We start from the raw sequence: 13,793 nt of genomic DNA on the forward strand, positions 1-13,793 counted from the left end.
CCTCGGTGCCTAATGCGTCCCAGAGCGAGGCAGTCGGACTTGGACTTGTTGAGCCGCTCGGCGGGCGGAGGTCAGGCTGTTCGGCGGCGCCGTGAACATCCAATTTTGGGTTGATGAAACACAGAATACGGGTTAGGCCGCTCCGGAAGGCAATTTGAAAAGAGCCGGACGCTTAATTTGTCTTTTTTAGGCTTGAGCAAAATATGCAAAACAAATTTTGCAGAGTGTTGTGACATCCGGACCACAGGGTGGCAGCGTGATTGCAACCACTCTGGCTCTTGTTTGCCTGCGTGCCCCTTTTAACTGGCTGCGCTGACTTTGTAAACATGTTAACGCACGTCAATCTTTTCTTCTACTCTGTCAGTGGAAAAACAAATAGCGCTAAATGGACGCGGCTAATGTAACATAGCCGACTCAGATGGAAGCCAAACCGGAATGAAAATAAACCAAAAGTGGCGTCCCCTTGCTGCAGTATTATGTGTTTAGTTAATCACTTACCACCATCCACAAAACACTGTTGGTGCAGTCGATCCTTGTTTGCTCGCTGGAGGTTCGCTGCTCACTATGCCAGTTGTTTGGTGTACATACATTACATCTTATAAAGCCTCTCTCCTGTAGGACATTTGCATTATCCCAGTTATCTCCTTTCGTTTTTAATGCATACAGCTGCTGACCTGCATACATTACACAGTTTCATAATATAGGCCTTTTCCTGCGTGCGAGAACTATGATCATCCTGATGCAAGACACATGACCGAAGGGAATACCTTTGGAGAAATTCCCCCCAGAGCTGCAGAGTTATGGGAGTATCATTAGTGCATCGTGATGTGTTTTAAAATTAGCCGGAGGGTTTGTTTTTTTTCTTCTGATGTCCTGTCTCCAGACAGTATTGTACTCCAGTTCGTGGTGCATTTGGGGTCACGCGGCAAAAAGCGTATATTTCAAGCAGCCATCGCGCTCCATTCCGAGCCCGCAGACCTGTTGACGTGAGAACACCTGAACGGGTAGAGTCAGTTCGAGGCGAAGGATCCCTGCCTCACTCCTGTAAAAGTATCTCACCTCCACCTCCTGCCCCAGGCTGCCCCACAGTCTACCGCTTCATCCAATTAGAGAGCACATGATAGCACCACTGTAGCAAATGTCAACAGAAAGGTCTTGCAGTTTTTCGCCACTGAAAAGGGTAAGAGAGACACGGTAAATGCCGAGGAGGAGGCGCCTCCGAGGCGTCTGATGGCCGCCTCTCGCGGCCCGGCCGCTGCCCCCTAGACGGATGCATGCATCAGCGCCGCCACTCTCTGCCTCTCGTGTCGTGCCGGCACGTTCCGCGCCGGCCTCACGCTCGCTCGGGATTCCAAACTGATTTGAGAGCAGCAGCTGAATTTTTTAACCTTATTCTTGTGATCCTTTGAAGTTCATTGCACAGAGCAAGGCGCCGCCAGGCTTGGGGGTTTTGGTGGAGGCGGGGGGGAGGGGGTTGCACCTCAACTCCATAGGGTGTGCTAATAATAGCGCCCTCGCTAACGGCTCTGTCAGCCGCGATCAGGTGAGAGAGGGCCTGCGCTTGGCGGCGAACCGAACCGCGGCTCCTCTGTGTGCAGACGGAACTCTTTTTATCGTGTCCCAACGTTCCCCCCCGCAAATATCAGCTGCGGCGGTTGCAGCGGATCCGCACACGCCGGCCACTGACTGGCTCAGAACAGCAGAGCACACAGTCGAACCTCCCCGCTCTGACCTGTCAGTGTCGTCTGCAGTTCATAAACAAAAGCCCCGGCTCAACGAGACAGCAGCCATCTGCAGAAATGGGCCGGCGCTGTTTTGGAGTCAGGCTGACTTAGTGCTGGAAGGACAGCTTGCCTGAGAAATACTGAGCACTCCCTGCTCATCTTCTTCTTCTTCTTCTTTTTTTTTTGTTGAAACTTTATGGAAATGACTCGGCTCAGAGGAAGCGAGAGAAAAAAAACGGGCCAGTTGTTCACCGCAGCTTACCAAAATATTTGATAAAAGAGCTTATTCATACTTTCAACAAAAAAAAAAAGGAATGTAGCACACAATAAAACGCAAAAGGAACCTGCAGGTAGAGGAGCCAAGCGCTGGTGAAGGCTTAGGGATCCTGACTGAGCCGGACCACATTAAGCACCTTAACAGCCGCCCTCGTCCCAGCCGTTCCTCCCGCAGACTAGATTTCTTACCTTGAAGCGTTCGGCGACAGTCAGCTGAGCCTGAGCACATGGGACTCCGCCTCCACACAGCCGCACACAGCGGACACCTGCTCGCCGGAGTTCCCCACAACCCGAGCATCCAACAGGACGAATTACACAGATCACATTTTATTGTCATCGCACGCCGGCACCAGCACAACCGAATGCAATTTAGCATCTGTGGAGTCGGCGCAAACAGGAGTTGCACAGACAACAGCACTTTGGTAGAGAGGGAAGCACTGCTTAACTCGGCGCTGGAACCATGCAGCAAACAATGGAAAGAGTGAGAAGAGTGAAAACTAGGCCACTGCCAAAAAAAACCTAACAAAAAACAACTGTCTTTTAAACTGGTAAAATCTGTTATAAAAAAACCCAAATAGAAACTGCGATCTTGCTTGAAAACATGTTTGATTTCTTGAATGAATCTTTAAAAAAAAACTAAAAACACTCTCATGTCTTATGTAACATTGAGGAATGGGATTTTTTTTCACAGCTGTCACATTTTGAGTAAAATTTTGGCTGTGTTGGTGTGAGAAATATCAGTAAACACTCATAAGTCTGGACAGTTCTCATTGTGGTTAAACAACGCCGCTGTCTAAGATGTTTGAAGGTCGTGTCATGAGCAAGTGCTCACCTCACCAGGGTTTCGTAACAATATGTCATTGTGCAGTGTCGCATTGGGCACCTCTCCCAGATCTGTCGTGACACCTATTCAAAAGTGGACGATCTAATAAGGAATCGGTTTAAGCTGAAAGCTAGAACTTAGTGTTAATGTGGGAGGCGGTATATATTGTTTTCTGGAGGTCTATTGAAATCGCTGCTCGATTGTATAGCATGGATAAAAAAAAAAAAAAAGAAGCTCTGAAAATGAGTAAAATATAGCACCTTTGATGTCTGAAACTTGCCAGAACACCTGCAATGAATTATTTTTATGTGCTGCCCAGGATTGAGTAAAAACACTCCTAGGAAATGACTTGATCCCTCTAAAATCCACAGCATCAGTAGCAGTATTTTAGTGCAGTGCAGTAAAATCAGCCCTCCTGTACTCAACTGGTGCTCTCTGACAGCTGCAGATGCAGGCTGGAGGAGCAGGTGACCAATCGGTTTGAAGGTGATTTCTCTCTCTGCCGCCCAGATAAGCATCTTCAGTTCCACTTGGAGGCAGACACCAGGAGTAGAGTATATTTTCCTGGATGTAAATGCTGCTGTGCAACTTGTGTGGGAGTAAGGCTGAATCGTTTGGGGAGTGAATCACAGGATTCAACCATACGGCTGACCTTAGTTGCATTCTCTTTTCCGAGGAGGTGCTGAAGGCTTATCTGTGGTTTTCTTGGACCTTTTCACTTTATCATAAACAATGTATGAATCAGGAGTCACCCCAAGGTTTAATAATCATTTTCTAATAATTTCCCATTGGTTGCGTTCTGGGGCACAAACCGATTTTTAGTCACAGGCCCCAAAATTGCTAGCCACACTCTTTCCCATTGGTAAGAATCACGCATTTGTGGGATGGCCGGCACACCTGAGAAGTGGACGAGGTTGCATTTAAAACAAGATTATGAGTCTGTCGGTATTGAATTTGTTGCTTTGAATTGTTAAGGATTGGCTAATCACGGCTAACTATCACATGACTGGCAGCACCTTCTTGCTGTGCAAAGAATGAAGACAATGTAAAGAACGGCTTTTGGAGGGTACTACTCAGTGTCATATCAATGCCGTAACATATGAGGATGAGATTCTGCAGTGACAATCAAGGCTCTGACTCAGACATGGGGAAACTACAGCCTGAGGGCCATATGTGGCCAGTTCAAGTTTTTTAATTCAGCCCACCGGACTTGAAGAAATTAAATTAATAGTCAGACATAGTAAGACATAAAATAGCTGTATTTCATCCATTTCCCCAGTGTTTTAAGAGTCATTTAAATAAAGAGCTAAATACCATGGTGCAATTCAAAGACACATTTTTTTGTTGCAACTCTGCTTTGGTTCATTTTCAATTGACATTGAAGCATGTTTTCTACATTTTCCATGATATATTTTTTTCTCCTATGAGGTGGGGCACCAAAACACTACATCCATCTGCTCCTGGTCCAGCCCCTCTGCCCTCTGTTTTAGAACACATTGTGGCCCACCGGTCAAAAAGTTTGCCCACCCCTTATCCAATTCCATCCTCTGAGATTACAAATGTTCTTCCTCACAGAGCCAGGGTTACCACAGAAACCTTCCAGAAGTGGCACCACCAGCAGCTGAGACCTCAGATCAATTGAAGGATAATTGAAGGATCACCTGGTCAAGATTGAGGCATCTTGATGGGATAGATGTGCTGTAAATGGTGGAGTCATAATAATACTACCAGTGGCTGAAAAGCTGGCAGCGACAGTCAAGTGGAAGGAAGAGGAGGATCTTATGGTGCAAAAGGGGGTAGCAATGTGGACGAGGTTGGATGATATGTCAGAGCAAGGCTACGATTGCCCTAGAATGTTAAAAGGAGGGTTTTAAATTGGATGTCAAACTTTACCTGGAGCCAGAGATTCTGTAGAAAGACAGGGATGATGTGGTGGATGGAGGGAGTTCAGGCGATAATGTAGGCAGCTGAATTCTGAATCAGTTGAACTTTATAGACAGGTTTGTGAGTGAAACCAAAGAAGAGGGATTTGCAGTAGGTGGGAAGTGACTGGTGACTATGACTAAGGATAGCAGTGCTGTAGGCAAGGCCAAAGGCCGTTGATGCTACGTAGGTGGAAGTGCAGATTGGGCTACGTTGTGGATGTGGGACTGGAAAGGTAGAGCATTGTCAATGATGACACCTAGACTCATGACTAGAGGAGAACGGGAGAAACTCTTGGTGAAACAGATAACTCACTTCTTTAACAACAACAGCTACATTGACACAACCTGTCAAGCTGGGCTCCCAGGTTTCCTGGCATGTATGGAGCATGCATCCATGATCCGGAAGCAGATACAAGGATCAAAGAGGGAAAAGAGTGACCTTCACGTGGTGTGTGTTGACAGCTCTGTTCCACACAAAGTGGTCAAGTTTGCTTTAGAATTTTTCAACATTCCAGCTTGCATCATCACCATCATAGCCAAGTCCTTCAGCAACCTGCACATGAGCTTCCGTGGGGGGGACTGTGGGAAGTTGGCATTGCAATGGGCTGTCCATATCACAAATCCTGTTTGCGTTGGCATTTGAAGTCATCCTCATTGGAGCAAGGGAGATGGCTGGGGGACTAAAGACATCATCTGTGCGAGACCCCACTCTGATAGGGTACGTGTATGATAACACAATCATCCTGCAGACAGCTCCATGTACTTCATGTCTCCTCAGATGCCTCAATGACTTAACCACATAGGCCTGGATGAGGATCAAACCCTCAAAGTCACAGATCCCCTCAATCAGAAAATGTTTGAGGGATGACAGGATGGTCTTCACAGCAGGGGGGGGGGGGAAGATACCGCTACTAGCAGAGTAACTTATCCAAAGCCTTTGGAGGGATCAGAGCTCTTGGACTGGCAGATGGGAAGGAATGTACAGATGTAGCTAAGAGAGGGCTTATGAAGATCAACAGCAGCCAGCTTCTTGGAAAGCTAAAGGATTGGTGCCCCCAGTCCACTGTCTTCCATTGTATGTTGTGGGCAGCAGAAATGGATGGCAATTGCAACTCCTACATTAGGAAGTGGTTGGGCCTGTCCCGCTGCTTCTCTGATGCAGACCTAATCAGCAAGAACATGCTGCAGCTCCCCCTGAAGTACATAAGCCTTTGATATAGACAGGAGAAGACCAGTCTTGTAATCAAGTTAATCGAATCCAAGGTAGTGAAGTGTGCAGGAGTGACCATCTGCACAGGGTGCAAGTAGAGGGTCTAGGAAGAGGTGGGTCAAGTCAATAGCAGGCTGCATCACAAGGAGATCCTGTGAAGAACTCAAGTCAGCTGGGCAGGTCTGGGTTGCGTAGAGCCTGTTCAGTTCTGGTCCAATGGGGGAGGCCTCGCAAGGGGAGCGGGACCGCTACCTCGTCAAGGCTGTGTCCCAGGATAAACAAGGAGCATGGACCCTCCGTGAGGATACCGTCAACAGGGTATTGACCGGGACAGACATCTTCACAGCTCAGCTTCCTTGTGAGAGCTGCCTATGAAACTCTTCCTTTTCTTCAGAACCTCCCCTAATGGTTTAGAAGTGAGAAGCAAGAAAAAGAAAAGAGCCCCCGATGCAGCAAAGACCTCTAATTTATTCTGTCCGGATGTAGCATTGCTCTGACGCAAGGTCGTCTAAGAATGCAACACAATCAGGTGCTGAGAAAGATGACAGAACAGCTGGAGAGATGCATGGTCTGAACAAACAACTCCCTAAATCCCCCTCAGCCAAATACCCCATTCATCAGACCAGGAGATGATAGGCAGAAGACAGGGGTGGAAAGACAGACCTGATTTAAGAAATAACTGTGTTGTGGTCCACAGCAGCCAAGAAAGTCCTCACCATTGAGCTTGGAAGGATGGAGTGCGAGCAATGGACAAGCTCAAACAACCCAAGAACTCCTGACCTGGCAGTGAAAGCAGATAGCGAGGTTGAACCGCGACCATCCACCCAGTAGGAGAGAGCAGCAGGGCCTCTGTGGGGAAATCTACAATCAAGCTTACCCTCACTGCTGGGATGTGCTGGGAGTCCAGCTTGAAGAAATCCATCAAAGAGGAGGCAGAGAAGGCAAGATACTGGCTCTGGCTACAGAGGAGGGAAATAAGGTTGGGCTCAACACCCCAATGAGGGCAGCTGGAGGGAGACGTCCCCTCAAAAGCCACTGCCCCTCCACCAGGAGATGAGATCGTGGCATCAGCTGACGACCCTGCAGCTGACCCAAAGTGCACTTAAGGAGGTGCGACAGGCTGAGATGACAAGCAGAAGTAACATCTGTACATCACATGAATGAAAGTGACAACAAATCAACCAAACCCAAACTAACACACATATTTTGAAGAGGTTGTGTAAGTGGTCTCCCATTGCCTTTAAAAGTGACACATTCCTGTGTTGACTTAGTAAATTTAATTTCTCAGCCCACAGCAATTAAATTCAAGGAGACTCTGGTCCTCATTTGGACTCCATCCAGGACACAGTCAGAGAAAGAGAGGGCGAAATCTGGCGAGAGCGAACACCGATCAACGTCCAGTCATCGATGAAAGGATGAATCAGGCATATTGGTGTTTAATAAGGGACTCTTTCGTTACCAGTTGTTAATTAGGTGTGAGGAAGCATAACTAATCTGTTATCTAACAGGGTGATTTTTTTATATTTTGAATAAAATGTATAAACCGTTTCTATTTTCAAACTTAACTCCACTGAGAAAACCTAAACTGTGCAGCAGTTTGAAAAGTGGGAGGAGAAACTTGTTTCTGATTCGTAAAGAATACGAAAAACTTCATAATGTTTTGTAAGGGTGTTTTCCAGAGGAGGATGAAGTTATCATTAAACATTGGACAAAAAAGCAAACACCCAGTAATGATCAAATTGCCCTTGGCAAACAGCTCAATTCATTGTTGTGATTGGCTTTCTGTAAGCATCTTATAGAGCTATTCTTTGCTAAATATAATCTTCAAGGCTCATGTAGCTGGTTTGCAGTCCCTTCATTCTGATGATGAGCAAAATCCAGATAGAGAGCAAGAAGTTAAATGTAGATACAACATCTATACCACTGATTTAGCCAATAATTGGCCTGGGCAGTCAGTGCCGCCCACACTTGTCACTTGCCCGTATATCCATGTTTGAGCAAAACACTATTATTATTGTTATTATTATTATTATTATTATTATTATTATTATTATTATTATTATATTGTTAATTAATTAGAACTCATCTAAAGCAAATAAATACAAAATCCGTTTGGTGATGTTTTTTAATGATTGTTTAATTTTTCATCTTATTAAAACGGCCAGAAACAAATTGAAGGAAGACATAACTGAGCCTTTGTCCCTTACGTCACCCACAAGTCCCTCCCTAAAACAGTCACTGTCGAATCCCGTTCGCGACAGTAATTATACTTATAAAAATCAAAGGGAGTGGTTTTAGTAATTACATATATACACACACACGCACACACACACACACACACACACACACACACACACACACACACACACACACCGTATAACTCAAAATGTTATTCAGTTACAGAGATAATATCTCCAACAAAGCAAAGAAAAAAATAAACACAAACAATAAGTTCCCTGCAGTGAATAAAAATACCTGCTTAATAGCTAACGGCAAATTTACCAGTGCAAGAATGAGTCTGTTTAGCTACCACTATATTAGAAAAGACACTTTTGACCTCCATCTGCATGTTCTGCCGCAGTGTCACATTGAAATAACTCTGTAGACTGCAAATAAACTATCATCAGCAGTGTTTCCCATACACTGATGACACTATGGCACCCCGCCACAGTCTAATTTCGGCCGCAGTAGTTACAAAGTCCGCCCACGGTCATTTTACTTAGGTGAACAGATTTCAGTAGTAGCAGCTCTCATAATGTACAGGTGATCAGCAGCATCTCTATGCAGCAACTCTGCCTCTTCAACATTCTCTTTTATTCTATTCTGCACACTCTGCCCCTATACTCAGGTCGGACGACCGATATGCACGCCAGGACCGCCGTGGGCATCCACCTGAGTTTCCAATCCGAGGACCTCACTAAACCATCCCAATGGTAGTAGCGGGTGTTCACAAATGGCATGGACTTCAGCACGAGCTTCTGACCAACGCTTACTGGGAATTCCTCCTTCATGGGAAATATATTAGAATAATTGCAATCACAGACAGAGAGATGTAATATGATCAATAACAATGAACTTTTTGTATAGCGGCTGATCATTGTACTTCAGCTGTTTTTGGAGTTATCTTTCCTGAAATGTTTAGCTCCCTATCCGTATGTTGCAGGACTCTTTTTTTGTGCCATCAGCATTAATAGCACTACAGTTTCTCATTAATTCAAATGTCATTTTTTTAATGCTCCAAATTCACCAGATTGATGCATTTCAATCAAATATATACAACATTGTCTTACAGGGGAGCACCCCGCCCCCCAGACCTCTCTTGGGGTTGGACTTTAACCACCACAGTCTCCTAAAAATCCTATGGGAAACACTGATCAGGTTATATGCCTGTGCGACTAATTGGGTTGTGTAATCCTCTCCCATGGATAAATGCAGTATAAACACAAAAATTAAAGTGATTGTCATTGCACTTGATCACATTCTGGGTTCTCACTGTGACATAGCATGATTCATGGAAAACACGTAGGAGGTCACTCACCTCGCACAACCTGTCTAATTCACAGTTCCTAACTATGAATTGTGCCTCCGACGGGTTTAATCCTTTCAAAACAAGGCCTGAGTGTATTCCAGATTTGGCCCATTCTCAGTTTTGACTCATTCAGTTTTTCTCTCTGTATCTGACAATCGACTCTCTGGACCAGACGGATGGAATCTCTGAGACCATTTCCAACACGCCAGGGTTTGCATTCTCTGTCACCGCATCTCCACTAAAAGCTGCCTGTTGGATCACCTGATTAACGGGTTCAGGTCTCGCACTTGGCTCTTCCTACCTTGTACATACTGTCTCTAACAGGTGAACCTGCATGTTTGAGTGCGGGGCGAGAGAATGCGTGCGGCGTAACAGTTGGAGACGACAGACGCTCCTCCTGCTTCCTCCTGTCCCTGTCTCTGCTCTGCTTAATGCTTCCTCAGCCATCCATCCATCCATCCGTCCATCCGTCCATCCCTCCATCCATCCATCCATCCATCCATCCACCCATCCATACATCCATCCATCCATCCATCGCTATATCTTGTCCATTTGCACGTTCATGTCCATGTCTACATTTGCGTGGCAAACAGCACCAAATCCCTCTTTCTCATCCTCCCCCATCTATTAACCCTGCCATGTTCCTTTCTTCCCCTTTAACACACACACACACACTGCCTGGCACTGGCACATACAGATCCGTTCATACTGTGCACACTGTGTCTGGCAGGCACACCTCCGGCCTGCAGTGTGACGACTCCGCCCTCCTCCTCCTCGTCCTCCTCCTCTCCTGACTGTCAGGATCTGCCACCTCCTTTGCGTTGAATCACCCCCCATCCAGTGGCCCCTCCCCCGCCTTTATTTTCCCTGAGAGCTGTCAGTCCGAAGCTGGTCGACGTGTTGATTCGGTAGGGGTAAAGCGGGGCGGGAGGGGAGCAGGGGAGAACGGGCGAAGGACAGATGACACACGAACTGTCAGGGTGGGAGGCGGGGAGGGTGAGGAAACGAGAGTGTTAATGTACAGCGGGAGGGTTGAGGTCACAGCCTTCTGGTCGGTAGGACGGCGTGGTGTCAGGGCGGTCGATCCTGCGCTGACCCCGACTTCCTCCATCAACATCACCGCCTGCTAACACCCATCAACCTCCACAACATACGGCCCGACGTCTGAGTGGAAGCCCCGGGTTAGAGTTTCCAACCACCAGCCACCAGCTGGACGGGAGACGGCGTCGCGGCTCCAGGTCAGCGCTGGCATATGGATGGAATATGGCCAGAACGAGGTCACCGGTTCAGTTCACTGTGTAATGGCGGGCGGTGAAACAAGGATGTTAACTTGTGGTGCTGACGCAGAGCCAGATGACGAGTGGCGTTTAGGTACGCGTGCGAGCGTGAGAACAAAAGAATCCTTCGCACGTGCACTGAAGTGGGGGATGTCCATTGATCGGCGCGGGTGATTTGTTGGCAGCGGCCCGTGAACGGACAAGACCCGGCCCTCCCTCCCAAGGACCTTCCTGAGGACGATCAATGGTCCCGGAGGGACTGGGAGCGGCTGCGCTTTGGCAGCGGCTCTCAGCCCCGTCTCGGGGGATCGCAGAGACAACAGCTGCTCTCGCAAGACCAAACATCTGGCGTCGTGGTGGGAAAAGTCAAAGCCGAGCGCGGAAGGTTGTTGGTGGTTTTTTTGTCGTCGTAGACGGAGAGAGCGCAAACAGCGTGGCGCACCGCTCCCCAGACGATGGGGGAGTCGTCCTGGCTCTCCTTTGGAGTACTGCTGAACATTCTTGCGATGATAAAAGACGGCACTCTTGATGGCAAGGCCTTGGGGATTGTACCCGAATGCTGTTGCATACTGCATGCATGGCATCAGCCTTTGTAGAAAACCAATTTTAATACTATCTGCCTGTTGAGCCGCCGCTGCACTGCGGCTCATTTCCCCGTGGAAAGTCACTGAAGGCATTAAGACTCCATTCATGTATTTTAATCTCCATAAAGCTGGTTTCACCTGTAGGGTCATACCGGGGAGTAGCGCTGTGTTTTTATGAATGTATTTTTTGGGGTATTACGAGGTAAAATGGAAAATGTCAACAAGCACATTAAAGAGAATGCATTTGCTTGAAACAATAATAGCAATGCAATGTTGAAGTGGAATTTTTTGGTTGCATTTCTCCATAAACTTCAAAAACTTTCCAAGCAAATTACCAATTTGGTGTCCCGGTAACAACCCAAGTTCTCTTCTGCTTGTTTTGCTTTATAAAGTGCCTGGCATTTATGCAAAGGCAGTGAGCTAAGTCATTTTCATGACAAAAAAGAAAGTCGTGAGAAGTACAAATAAAACCTGAAATGTTGGAATCAAGGAAGCTTTTATGATGCTTTTTTTTTTTTAAGTTAATCATCTAAAAGTGCTATCATCTTCCACATTCATTAAAAGCAATATACGTATACACTAACATAAGATCAGAGACTTTTTTAAGTTTTCATAGTCTGCAGTGAACTCACAAGTTTTTTATTTTATTTCTGTTGACTGCAGTCACCTCTCGTTTCTTTGTATTCATTAACGTGAATAACCAAAGATTTTCCCCAAAGGCCAACAAGAAATTCTCAAACTGGTAAAAAGACAACTTGCACTGCAAACAAGGTTAATTTTTAGTCTTTGTATCAAAAAGTTTTAACAGATTTTCCACACCGGTTTTAAAATTGCAAAACTGTCCGTAGAGGAAAGTGACGAAAGAACCTTGACGTCATATAAATTCTATCCATTCAAGGTCTATGATGTGTCTCAGAGCTCAGAGTGAAAACCAGAAAATAAGCCCTGAAGCTAGAATGCATTAATTACATCTGGAACCCTGTCCTATCAATAAGCTATTGATTTATGCACCTTGATGTCATTTCTGTGTGTGAAAGGATTAGCGAGACACAAATCTGAATTAAAATCCAATTCACAGATACAATCTTGATAATCCTCTGAGATTAGCGGTGGCCTTTCCGCCATCCAGGGGTCAACATAGAACCAATCAAAACAGGTTGCCGTAGGCTGTACAACTAATGCACATGATGGTTTTGTGGTGTTCTTCAATGAGTCAGCATCTACAACTAAGGTAGTTAAATCAGAATGAGACCCTTCCCCATTTTCTGTAGTTTGCAAATGAGAGGGAAACTTTCAAATCTTCCAAACAAATCTTTGGCTGAGCCGAGGATGATCGCAAGCTATTGCTGGGAGGATTGATAAGGAGCTGATACATTTGAATGACTGATAGATTTGTTAGGATTTGTAGAACTGAGTACTGTTCCTCTAATGACTATATGGAGCGCTGTACATATGCCACTAAATGAATATGTTTCTGTTTAATTAGTCTGTTTTGAATCCCCAATGTGTCATGACTTCAGCCTCTTCTCTCCTTTACTCTTCCTTAATTTGCAGTTAAAAATCCCTGCGTGCCCTACTAATTGGAAAAAAAAAAAAACAACTTCCGTCATTGTCACTCGTAAGAGCAAATCAACAAAGAGAGAAAAAAAAAAAGACTCCAACCAATAGCAGATACGAATTAAGACAAACAGTCCACGAAATGTTGCTTTAACTGGAGTGGAGACTTTGCTTCTACTGTTAGAACGTGTGCCCAGGCTGAGCGGGAGTCCAATGGAGCTGCACGTGTGCCAGCTCTTTGGCTTTTTCCCCCTTTATTTCACTATCACCCTTTTCCATTTAATACATGACAAAAAAAAAGAAATAAATACAATAGTAAAATAGATCAATTAAAAAAATATTTGGAATAATTGTGAATCATAACATTACAGAAAAGGCTGGAAAGTTTTTTTTTCTTTCTTTTTCTGATCCCAGCACTGACAGACCAGAAAGACTTGTTTGCCCTATTTCTTTTAATCTCCCATTTCTTCTGCTGGAACATTTTTGTGGAAAAAGTTATCAAGTTACATTCTCCTGCCAGTAGCCCTGGAATAAATAATTTAATTTCTCTATAGCAATTTGATCTGATTCAATTCAATTTATTTTACCTGGAAATAAACAGAGATGACTAAGCAGAACTTTAAAATGGTCTGGGATACCTTGTCTGCAAATAAAATGAAATAAAGACAGACAAACAGACAGAAAATTGAAACCAAAGGGGGAAAAAAAAGAGGCGAAATAAAAGTTGGACTCCGGACGTCATCATTCACTATCGCTAAACACAATCTCACGTCCCATCATGCACTCAACGCTCTTCACAACCGGTTCCATGTGATTCGCCCTTGTCAGTGCTCGCCCCACTCCTCTCTGATGGAGAAGTTTCATGAGGGCTTGCTGAGCATACATTCT

The sequence above is a fragment of the Nelusetta ayraudi genome, unplaced genomic scaffold (assembly GCF_046127955.1).
Source record: "Nelusetta ayraudi isolate G7.1 ecotype Tasmania unplaced genomic scaffold, CSIRO-AGI_Nayr_v1 ptg000002l, whole genome shotgun sequence".
NCBI lineage: Eukaryota > Metazoa > Chordata > Actinopteri > Tetraodontiformes > Monacanthidae > Nelusetta > Nelusetta ayraudi.